A 9,940-nucleotide genomic window follows, 5' to 3' on the forward strand; every position below is an offset into this window, starting at 1 on the left:
TTAAAATACGATAGACTTTGATTCACCTGCATTATTATCTGCTTCAGAATTTTCCCAGCTATTCTTTTATTTTTCATAACTGTTTTAAAATAAGCTTATTCACTTTCAAAGAATTGCTTTTGATATTTTTGTTGTAATTGCATTGAATTTAGACATTTATTTAAGAGAACTGGCTTCTGATTAATGAGTATTTGTTTGATCTTCCTAGTATGCATTTGATGCTTTTTAAATATAATTTGCACATTTCTTCTTAAGCTTGTTCCTTAGTATTTTTTTGATGTTGTTAAAACTTATTTTCCCATAATAATATATTTTAATGGATTGCATAAACACATACATGCATACATACAAATGTTTGTATGCACATACACACAGACACACACATTTATATATAGTCATTTTCAGATTTAGCTCTGACATATGAAGAGCTTGGAAGTTGCCACTCTTGTCCTAAAAGAAAAGGCTGAAAAAAACAAAAACAAAAACAAAAACTGAAAGTAAGCAACTTTTCATGATTTCTCAGAAATTTGAGTTTGTAGGACAAAAGAAGATCCTGAAATCTGGAGATACATGTAAATCTAGAGAGTAACAGTTAAGCTGTGTTTATGCGGAACAAACCTCTGGATCCATAAACTGATAGATGAATGTAAATGGTAATTTTGATGAACTGTTAGAGGCTGAGTGGGAACCGGAGTGACTGAAAAACTTCTAAAAGTCTTGGTTTTAAAGGGATACCCCCATGTTCATGGATTTTACATTAGGGAAATCTATCCAGTTCTCATGGTGAAGAGTCAGAAAGATCTCCTCTTGGCTCTGGAAGAAGGAGAGGAAGAGAAATCTTTGTGAAATATTCACATAGAATTTACCCTAACAAAATCCTAAACTTCAGGTAAAAAGACTTTCTCAGAGTCTTACCTCTTCTGATATAGATGACATTTCTCCCACTCCAGTCCTCTCTAAATTTCCAAGTTTGTCCAAGTGGGGAAAAGTTAAGAGATACTTTGAAGATCAGAGCCCAGGGACATAGGCAAAGTGAAAGACTAAAGTATAATCATAAGACTATAAAACATTTCTGCCTCCTCCTTCTTATAGCTTACAATTACACTAAGAGGGCTCTAGCAGAGAACAGTGGATTTCAGCAGAAAGATCTTCAGTGAACACTCTATTGGGAGGAGTACTTACAGTGTAACCCAAAGTCAAATAAGGAGACAAAACCAAATATGCTAGAGGAATTTGAAGTCTCTGGCACCTATAGCTATAGCAAATATTAAACACAGCTAAACTTTTAGCAAAATTAAATACACCAAAGCCCTGTTAATGAAGTTCCTATTACCCAGTGCAACACATATGACTTTAAAAATTACATCTCAAGATTGCTTTGGATATTCAGGAACTTTTGTGTTGCCATACAAATATTAAGAGTTTTTGTTTGTTTGTTTTAGATCTGAAAAGTAATGCCATTGACAATCTGATGAAGATTGCACTGAATCTGTAGATTAACTTGAGTAGTGTAGTCATTTTGACAGTATTGATTCTTCCAGTCCAAGAACATGGTATATTTTCCATTTATTTGTGTCACCTATGATTTCTTTAATCAGCATCTTAGAGTTTGCAAAGTATAGGTCTTTTGCCTCCATAGGTAGGTTTAGTCCCATGCATTTTATTCATTTTAATGTGATGGTAAATGGGATTGTTTCCTTAATTTCTCTTTCTGATTTTTTGTTGTCAGTGTATAGAAATGCAAGAGATTTCTGTGCATTAATTTTGTATCCTGTAACTTTACCAAATTCATTGATGAATTCTAGTAATTTTCTAGCATCCTCTTTAGTATTTTGTAAAATATATAATATGGTATTAGATCATGTCATCTGCAAAAAGCAATATTTTTACTTATTTTCCAATTTGGATTCCTTTGATTTCTTTTTCTTCTCTGATTGCCATGGCTAGGAATTCCAAAACTGTTGAATAAAAGAGTGTCTACATCCTTGTCTTGTTATTGATCTTAGGGGAAATGCTTTTAGCTTTTCATTGTTGAGTATGATGTTAGCTGTGGGTTTGTGATATGTGGTCATAATTATGTTGAGATATGTTCTTTCTATGCCCACTCCCTGAAGAGTTTTTGTTATAAATGGTTGTTGAAATTTGTCAAAAGTTTTTTCTGTGTCTGTTGACATGGTATGGTTTTTATCTTCAATTTGTTAATGGATGTATCACACTCAATGGTTTGAAGATGAAAAATCCTTGGATCTCTGAGATAAATCCCACTTGGTCAAAGTGTATGATTCTTTTAATATATTGTTGGATTCAGTTTGCTGATTTGTTGAGAATTTTGTTCACCAGTGATATTGACCTGTAAGTTTCCTTTTCAGTGTTATCTTTGTCTGGTTTTGGTATCAGGATGATGGTGCCCTCATAGAATGAGTTTAGAGTTGGAGGAATCAGGCTCCATGACTTCAGACTGTACAATAAAGCTACAGTAATCAAAAGAGTATGATGCTGACACAAAGACAGATTTGTGGTCTGTCAACAGAACAGTATAGTCATACTTACAGTCAATTAATCTATGACAAAGAATGCAAGAATATACACTGGAGAAGAGACAGTCTCTTCAGTAAATGATGCTGGGAAAACTGGACTGTTACATGTAAAAGAATGAAATTAGAACATTCTCCAACAGCACACACAAAATTGAACTCAAAATGGACTAAAGACTGAAATAAGACTGGATACTATAGAACTCTAGGAAGAAAACATAGGCAGAACACTCTTGGACATAAACTGTAACGATATCATTTTGGATCCACCTTCTAGAGTAATGAAATTAAAAGCAAATAGAAAAAGATGGTACTTAGTTAAACTTAAGAGATTTTGCACAGCCAATGGAACCATAAACAAAATGAAAAGACAACCCACAGAGTGGGATAAAATATTTGCAAACAATGCAGCCGTCAAGGGATTAAGCTCCAAAATATGCAAACATATCATGCAGCTCAATATCTAAAAACAACCGAATCAAAAATAGGCAGAAGACCTAAATCGACATTTCTCCAAAGAAGACATAGAGATGTCCAAAAAAGCATGTGAAAAGATGTTCAAAATTACTAATTATCAGAGAAATGTATATCAAAACTACAGTGAGGTATTGGCTGACACAAGTCAGAATGGCCATCATCAAAAAGTCTATAAACAATAAATCCTGGAGAGGGCGTGGAGAAAAGGGAACTCTTCTACACTGTCGGTGGGAGTGTAAATTAGTATAGCAACTATGGAGAACAGTATGGATGTTCCACAAAAAACTAAAAGTAGAGCTACCAGCATTCCCACTTGTAGGCATATATCCAGGAAAAAAAAAAAACACCATAATTCAAAAGGATATATGTACCCCAATGTTGATAGTAGCACTATTTACAATAGTCAAAGCATAGAAGCAACCTAAATGTCTATCTATAGTTAGTAATGGATAAAAAAGGTGTTATATATGTATGTATATATACACACATAAATATAAGAGTTTGTAATCATTTCACTGACTTATCAATATCACTGTCACTCCTGTGGCATCACTAAAGGTTAGTTACTGTAAGGGAGCCGGTGGCTCAAGTTTTTTCTCTTATTTCTCCATCTTTTCTGGAAGTCTGGGTCTCCTTTTCCTTTTTTTTAAGATTTTTTTTGTGTGTATGTCTGGGCCATTTTTAAAGCCTTTATTGAATTTGTTACAATATTGCTTCTGTTTTATGTTTTATTTTTTTTTGGCCATGAGGCATGTGGAATATTAATTTCCCAACCAGGGAATGAACCCACACCCCCTGCATTGGAAGGTAAAATCTTAACCCCTGGACTGCCAGGGAATTTTCTGGGTCTCCTTTTCCTATTTCTTTCTATGTTAAGTCATTTTCAGTGGTTTTATTTGTCTTTCAGAATAATCCATTTGCTCTCTTCATAAACTCTGAAAAAAGACCCAGGAAAATCATTGAGTCACCTGGATGTTATTATTCAGGTTTTCTACCATCTTGTCTTTTTATACTACAGTTTTCTAAATATTAAAATAAAATAATACAGATAGTAAAATCCAAGCTTTAGTGCTTCATCCCCAAATTTAATATTTTGAAAGTGTATTGTTTCTGCTTATTCCTTACCTTAACTCATTTCCTGTAATGTGGTAACAGTCATTAGATTATCTGAAATGGCAGCAGAAAAAGATAAATAATTTGCTGTCTTCTAATTTTAGGCAAGTCACTCAAGATAGTTACCTCAAATTGTTTTTCCTTGTCCCAAGAAAAATGGTAACAAAAAACCATTATGTACTAAAAACAAATATCAAGCTTTGGGGCAGGCGTGGGGGGCAGAAAAAAGATTAACCAAGCATTTTAGAGTAGTCATTGTTAGGGCACTATGCAAAATTAAGATCACATAAAACTCTAATAGCCTCTATTAATTGTCTGAAGCCTATTAAGTCTTGCAGATCTGAGAGAGCAATGCTATGCTCACTGGCCACAGTTTATAGGCTGTTCCATCTGGATCTTTTACAACTACTGTCTTTTGCAAAATGCTTTGTTCCAACTTAAAGAATTGAAGCAAGAATAACTTTATTTTTTCCTCCTCAGCTGAGTTTTGGCAAGTAGACTTTAAGTTACTAGCACACTAGGGAGCAAAGCACTAATGAAAGCATATGAAAAGTAATGTACCTAAAGAAAAGGTAAATGATAATAACCGGTGCACAACTTTTTATGACTTGGGACTTTAAAGTGAAAAGCACTTTCTATAACAATAAATGTTCTGTGTTATATAATGTTGCAATAACACACTAAATAACTGAACAATAGTTGTAATTTTTCCTCACTGCAGCAAAACATGTTCAGAATCAGAAAATTTTCTTTGCCCCTTTACTGTTTCAATTATGTGTGTATTAAGCTTTGACAGAGCTTTAAAAAAATTATTGCCCTACTCTAAAAATGAATGGTTGAAGCACTGTTGAGTCATAGGTTATTGTTGGACAGATTTTGTCTCATTCTTTGTTTTAGATGAGAATCTTAAATAAAAATGTCTTATAGCCATTGGTTGGAGAGTGAGCAATGACCCTGGAGACTTATATTTAATTCTGTTTGGAAAGTTGGTAATATTCTGTGTGTGGAAAGAAAGTCTCATTATTCATGTAAGAGATTGTAGGTTGGAACTTGGTGCTATTGAAATCTTTGTTTTCAAAGTTTGTCTTATGTATGACCAAAAGGAATGAGTCATATTATAGTTCCCTTATTCTATTTGAATATAAACAAAAGCTCTTTGAAATAAACAAAAGCTCTAGGAAACATGATTTTATCAAAATACAAACCTAGAAACAAATAAGCCCAAACCTCTCAGGTCACTCAAAAAGGCTTAAGAAACTCTTTCATCAGTGCTGCTACTGCTGCTAAGTTGCTTCAGTCGTGTCCGACTCCGTGCGACCCCATAGAGGGCAGCCCACCAGGCTCCCCTGTCCCTGGGATTCTCCAGGCAAGAACACTGGAGTGGGTTGCCATTGCCATTGCCTTCAGCAGTGCAACTGTCAGTAATTAAATGATCAGTATGACATCCCTCTACATGACAACCAGCTCATTTCACACAAAGCAATCACTTTCTTAACTATTACGTGAACATCAAAGACAAATTCTGTTGTATGAACACATTCCTATTTCCAAAATACAGTGGCATGAGGAGGCATGGGTCACCCCAGCTGCCTTTGTCAATACCCCTCAAATACTACAAATAAGCACAAAGTAAGTAAAACAGTAGTTTGCTTGTAAAAACATCTCAAGACATGCCATCTATCACTTAGAAATCAGTTTCACTTCTCTATATAGAAATACATTGTTTACTAATGCAGTTTGAGATGCTAATTACAAAATATGGCTAAGGTCACAAAACAGTTGTTCATCCTGAAGTTGGTAGAAAGTAGTAGCAGTCAAATCTCTTATTTAACTCCAGAGAAAAGTAACTGCCATTCCTTACTACTAAATAGTATTGTTGATAAATGTATTACTATGGTCATCACTGACTCAATGGATGTGAATCTGAGTGAACTCTGGGGGTTGGTGATGGACAGGGAGGCCTGGCATGCTGCAATTCATGGGGTCGCCAAGAGTCAGACACAACTGAGCAACTGAACTGAACTGAACTGAACTGAACTGAATGGTCATATTAGACGTTTTTATTCACCCCCAATTCTTTTTTTGTAAATACATTTTAAAAATTGAGATATAATTGACATATTGGAAAAAAAAATGGCAACCCGCTCCTATTCTTAACTGGGAAATCCCATGGACAAAGGAGCCTCTTGGGCTATAATCCATGGAGTTTCAAAGGAGTCAGATATGACTGAGCAACTAAACAACAAGCAGTTGACATATAACACTATATTAATTTCAGGTATACAACATAGTGATTCACTATTTGTATGTATTGTGAAATGATCACCATAATCAGTCTAGTTAACAAATGTCATCATATAGTTATAACTTTGTTTTTGTGATGAGGGCTTTAAGGTTTACTTTCTTACCAGCTTTCAAATATGCAATACAATATTATCAGCAATAATCATAACATTATTAACTATGTAAGTCATGCTGTACTTTACATCCCCATGATTTATTTTGTGTTTTCTAACTGAAAGGTTGACCTTTAAAACTCCTTTCACACATTTTGACCACCTACACCCCGCACATCTAGCAACCTCCAATCTGTTCTATGAGACAGGTTGGGGGGGAGTGGCATTTCTTTTTTCAAGTTTCACATATAAGTGATTTCATATGGTATTTGTCTTTATCTGTCTGCCTTATTTCACTTAGTGTGAAGCCTTCAAGTTCCATCCATTTTGTCACAAACGGCAAGACTTTTTTTTCATAGCTAAATAATTCCCTGCATGTGTATGTGTTTCTTTACCCACTGCTGAGTATTTTGGTTGTTTACATTCTTGGCTACCATAAATAATGCTGCAAGGAGCAGGGGGGTTGTTGTTGTTCAGTCCCTCAGTCGTGTCTGACTCTGTGACCCCATGGACTGGAGCACACCAAGCTTCCTTGTCCTTCACCATCTTCTGGAGCTTGCTCAAACTCAAGTCCGTTAAGTTGGCTATGCCATCCAACCATCTCATCCTCTTTCATCCCCTTCTCCTCCTGCCTTCAATCTTTCGCAGCATCAGGGTCTTTCCCAATGACAGTTCTTAGCATCAGGTAGCCAGAGTATTGGAGTTTCAGCTTCAGCATCAGTCCTTCCAATTAATATTCAGAATTGATTTCCTTTAGGATTGATTAGTTTGATCTCCTTGCAGTCCAAGGGACTCTCAAGAGTCTTCTCCAACACTACAGTTCAGAGGCATTAGTTCTTCAGCACTCAGCTTTCTTTATAGTCCAACTCTCACATCTGTACGTGACTATTGGAAAAACCATAGCTTTGACTACACAGACCTTTGTTGGCAAAATAATGTTTCTGCTTTTGAATATGTTATCTAGGTTGGTCATAACTTTTCTTCCAAGGAGCAAGCGTCTTTTAATTTCATGGCTGCAGTCACCATCTGCAGTGATTTTGGAGCCCAAGAAAATAAAATCTGTCACTGTCTCCATTGTTTCCCCATCTATTTGCCATAAAGTGATTGTATGAGATTATAAAACAGAGTCAGCACACATGTGGCACTCCCCTTCCCATGTTATAATGTTCATTGTTAACAAACTATGTCATTCTTTGTTTCCAATCCTGGACAGAACTTTCAATTTGTTTCAATATGGTACTCCAGTCCGCTATTAACTGATGAGAGTTGATATTTAAGATGAAACATTTTTGCCATGTCTATTCAGTGGTTAATTTTTTTTTTCATCTTTTTTATATTAATCAGAGAAGATTCAACACTTTGCTGAATAGCATAGTTTTTAATCACATTCTATTCTTAAGGGATGTTCCCCATTTGAATAATGTTAAAACCATAATGTATTAAACTATTATGTAATAGGCTGCATGCTACCAGGAAGTCTGATGGTATGAAAGAAAGAAAAAGCAAACAAATTTGTTGATGTGCATTGAAAAATTTTTGAAATATAAAGTTCATAATGATTTATGAAGAAATTCCATTATAGTCTTAATCATGAACTTCTTAAGGGTTGGGCACTTGTTTTCAGTGCAAGTTTATGTTGCAGTTTACATACAAAACATATTTGGACATCATTTACACTTTACTGCTTAAGTTTGTAAAATATACATTTTTATTATTATGGTACTACTTTGGTTGTGGCTCAAAAGTAATTCACTGAATCAAAAAGTAGAGTTTGTACATCCTTTAATTGATGTGAAATCGTTACTTAAATATCAAGATATTTTTGAATAATTAATCTTTTAAATATATGTATATAAATATATCATTTCATGTTCTGCCAAATCTTTGGTATACAGATGTGAGCAACATGATAGGTGCTGAAGAATCCTTTGCATCCAATTTATATCTAAAATTCTTTATTTTAGATTTGATCTTTAATCAGTTCAGTATTGGTTATAATGTGATGAAATTTATGAGATTTTTATATTCTTGTATATTTGGGAGAGGCTGTTAGCCTATATAGAAACTGTATAGAAACTGTAACCTATACATAAAGCTGATACACTTTGTCAAAAATATTCTTTATGTAACAGTTCTCATCCTAATATTTCCACAATATCTGATGTTTAGGAACAGTATGATTTGAGTAAAATAGCTACATTATTTTTTATGCTGATAGTATGGCAATAAGGTATCTTGTTTGTCTATTCTTTAATAAGGGAAATAAGAAACAACGTATGTTTAAGCGACTCTCAGGTATTGGATAATGAAAATATATGTTAAATTTTTGAAATGGACAAGTACTAACAATTACGATTTGTTTATTTTGTCAGATTTAAGAAATAAAAATTACTGTTTGGATCAGGTCAGGCCCCTGGAAATCTAGAAAGTATTCAAGAATTTATTTCTCTAATATAGCAATACATATATTACACCATCTTTAAAAGCTTTTAAAACACTGCATCTGCAACAAACCTATTTTACGACGAGAGTTGCTTCATATCAACTTAAATGAAAAACTCACTTTTTGCACAATATGGTTACCTATGAAAATAACAGTTAGGGTTGTATATAGTGAAAAAAAATTGCTTTGCTTTCACAGATATTATGTCTTCTTGCCAGTCGGAAGAGGAAAACAATAGTGAAGAAGAAGAAAAATTTTGAATAAACACATCATGAAAGAAGACATGTAAGTAGCTTACAAACACATGATGTGATTGTAACATGCGAATGTTATCTGTAACTCTTACACTGAGAAATAGCACTTTACACCCACTGCAATAGCTAACATTAAAAGAAAATACTGAATGTTGGTACAGAGGTGAAACAACTGAACACAGACATTACTGGTTGAAGTGTAATATCATATAAGCATTTTGGAAGACACATTGATAGTTTTTTTTTTTTTTTTCTTTTTTGGCTGTGCTGGGTCTTTGTTCATTGGTCGCTTTTTATAAAGGTAAATGTCGGGGGGCGGTCCTAAGATGGCGGAGGAATAGGAAGGGAAGACCACTTTCTCCCTCACAAATTCCTCAAAAGATCATTTCAACGCGGAGCAAACTCCACAAAACAACCTCTGAATGCAGGCAGAGGACATCAGACAACCAAAAAAGCAGATCATTGTCTTCAAAACCAGCATCCCCCCCTCCCCACTGCGCGACTGAACTAGTGAGCCTAATAATAAAAAAAAAAAAAAAAAAAGGGTCCACCACCGCCCCCATGTGTCAGGACGGAATTCAGACCCTGAAGAGGCCAGCAAACAGAAGCTAAACAGAGGGAAACGCCTTGGAAGTGACCAACACGGCCCACAACATCAGAGAAGGCCCAGATATATCTTCACAATTTTTACAATCATTCCTTTTTTTTTTTTTTTTTTGCTTT

The 9,940-nt window shown here is 34.6% G+C and overlaps 1 long non-coding RNA gene across 1 annotated transcript in view; it reads right to left on the minus strand.

The window, feature by feature from the left end:
- Nucleotides 1–1,508: 1,508 nt before the first annotated feature.
- LOC120876699 overlaps nt 1,509–9,940 on the minus strand; it is an 18,155-nt gene continuing 9,723 nt past the window's right edge. The window contains exons 2-3 of the long non-coding RNA XR_005724196.1: nt 8,117–8,118; nt 1,509–1,601 (exon numbers count right to left, since the gene is read on the minus strand). This is a non-coding gene — a long non-coding RNA (uncharacterized LOC120876699). The remainder of the gene's footprint in view (nt 1,602–8,116; nt 8,119–9,940) is intronic.

Source organism: Oryx dammah, unplaced genomic scaffold (genome assembly GCF_014754425.2).
Source record: "Oryx dammah isolate SB20612 unplaced genomic scaffold, SCBI_Odam_1.1 HiC_scaffold_1, whole genome shotgun sequence".
Lineage (NCBI taxonomy): Eukaryota > Metazoa > Chordata > Mammalia > Artiodactyla > Bovidae > Oryx > Oryx dammah.